This window comes from Peromyscus californicus, unplaced genomic scaffold (assembly GCF_007827085.1).
Source record: "Peromyscus californicus insignis strain IS unplaced genomic scaffold, ASM782708v3 Scaffold_13__1_contigs__length_99412109, whole genome shotgun sequence".
Taxonomy (NCBI): Eukaryota; Metazoa; Chordata; class Mammalia; order Rodentia; family Cricetidae; genus Peromyscus; species Peromyscus californicus.
Window position 1 is genome coordinate 73,308,481 of NW_026294424.1, and position 2,857 is coordinate 73,311,337.

Sequence of the window (2,857 nt, forward strand, 5' to 3'; positions counted from 1 at the left end):
ATGAAAAGAAAAGATAACAGGGTTGGGAACGTAGCTCAAAGGAAGAGCATTGGCTGCAAACCAACAGTGAGGGCCTGAGGGTTTGGCTCAGTGATGGAGCACTTGTATAGAGTCTACTAATGATGGGATGGGGTGGGGTTTGAATTAGTGGTAGAGCATGGGACTAATATACACAAAGCTTTGTGCTCCATCCTTAGGATTATATAAAAGTAAAACAAAATAGCTTACATATATCAAGGTATATGACTTTATGGGGACCCTCAAATTCTGATATAGCTCATCAAGTTGCTGCTAGACTACATCTTAATTTAAAATATTAATATTTTGTTGATCAATTATTTTCAATTTTTTGTAGTATTGCATTAAAATATCACCCAACAAACAAACAAAAACGGTTTCAGATGTCAGCAGAGATGTCAATACCACTGAGATGTGGAGAGTAATACGCATTACTCTAAATGAAATTATATTCTCAGCCGGGCGGTGGTGGCGCACGCCTTTAATCCCAGCACTCGGGAGGCAGAGCCAGGCGGATCTCTGTGACTTCGAGGCCAGCCTGGGCTACCAAGTGAGTCCCAGGAAAGGCGCAAAGCTGCACAGAGAAACCCTGTCTCGAAAAACCAAAAAAAAAAAAAAAAAAAAAAAAAAAAGAAATTATATTCTCTAATGGCAGACAGGAATCCTGAGGATGAAGGGCTCAATCTTCACTGTTTTATCATGGTCTTCTCACATACTTTCATTACATCTCAGAGAACCCCATACATTTTTAATCACTTCTCAGAATTCAAATGTAGAAAATTTTCAAGGGTTTCTGTCCTACTTGTGTTTAAAGTCAACAGATAAGATTTTCTCTTTTTTTTCCTCTCTCATAAATATCCTTAGTGTTGCTAACAAAGAAAACAATCTTTGAGCACACACAAAGAAATGTTCTTTGGTAAATTATGTAATTGTAAGCAGAAAGTTTTGATTCCTCAGCTCTCTCTTTTCTTGCACTAAAAAATCCAGTGACACTAAGATCAACAAAGGTGTAGGCTTCCAAAAATGGTGAAGAGTGTGCATGCATTTACTAAGCTTTTATGTTCTTTGTGTGTTTACTAATAAATATATAATAAATATTTTTTCTGTTCAATTCTAGGTTATGCCATAAAAATACCTTTTTCCCTAAGAATCCTGAACTCCTTCAAATCTTGTTTAATAAAAGAGTTAATACACAGAAAGCCAGTCTCAATTAAGAAAATTCACTTTCAATGATGTTTGAAAGTTTTATGTTTTGCTTCTATTTTTAATAGAATGCTGAGAACTGGTATCAATACTTCTTTACTGTTCACTAGCAAGCATTAATGAATTACTATTATACTTTTTAAGATTTTTTTCATATATTGCTTATTCTGATTATTAACAATTCCTTAGGTGTATTGTTATTATATCTATTATATATATCATATATTAATATTTATTATATTATATATCATTATTATGCTATATATTATATTATATATTATATCATCTATTATAATATAAAATATTAATAATTACATTATATCATTGTATATTATAATAATATTATATTATATATTATTAATATGTTATATATTGTTAGTATTATATATACTATATATATTTAAGAATTAGTTTGTTTTCTCTAAGTTAATTTAGAGAATAATATAGTATAATATATTTTATATATATAATATATTCTCATAACTAAATATTTGAACATTGCCTTATCTACAGTTTTATACCAATAAGATGAATAGTAAAGTTCTTAAATATTTGTAAAGTTCATTCCATTTAGCATGTTATCCTTGCTGTGTGCTTATGAACTTTGATCATAATAAATTATGCTTTGGATTGTTTATTTTTTAAGTTCACATTTATTTATTTATTTATTTATTTATTTATTTATGTTTTATCCTTTTCTACTTGCTCTACTTGGTATCATTTTCCTAATGTCCTAATAGAAGCTTAGATTATTGCTTTAATTATTGGTCCAAGATTTTCTTCTTCCATAATATTGAATTTGTTGCATCAAAGACTGATCAAAATACTGCTGATTTTGAATAGGCAATGAATTAGGCACGAAGTAACCAAAGAAATAGTGTTAAATCTTGGCTGCTGTGTTTCCTGAGAGTCAGAGGGTCCCTTTGTCGTTAAATTGTGTATTAAGCTTCAGATAAACAATTCTTGCTATATCAATATTTAAGGGACCAAGGAAACCCCCCGCTAAAACAGTATAGACACTAATCAATGGTCTATATACTGCAAAGACTTTGATTTCATTATAATGCTATTTATATATAATGTTGATACCCCTGCATTATTATCGTTTTGTGTAGGAATATAGTAATAAATATCCTAAAAGGGATATCTGCACCACCGTGATTCAAGAAGAGAAAGAACTTGCTTACAGTGTAGGTGTCAAGAATGCTGCTCTGTTCTTTATTCTCACTGCCAGATTCTTCTTGATGACAATGACTGTAATTGCCTTCTCTTGTCCCTCTACTAAGGTTTCTTATGCTTTCAGTATTTTCACTCCTTGCTTCCTTCAATGCCTAATCAAATTGATTTCTTAAAAAATTCAGTTGAGTTATAGTTGAAGGTTAGTTAGTTATAGTTGAAGATTAATTAGGATAGAAAGTGAATTAGATACATTTTGGACTTAACAAAATAGGATAGATAATGAAATTATTTTCTCTGAATTTGTCAAATACAAATGGACTAGACATTGTTTAGACATTTATTACTTGTATATATTGTATATAGTCATTGTACTTTTGTATATAGTTTTTCTTTTGTTAGTTATAACCTTTTTCTTTTTTTTTTCCTTTTTATTAAAATAGAAAAGGGGAAAAAAAAA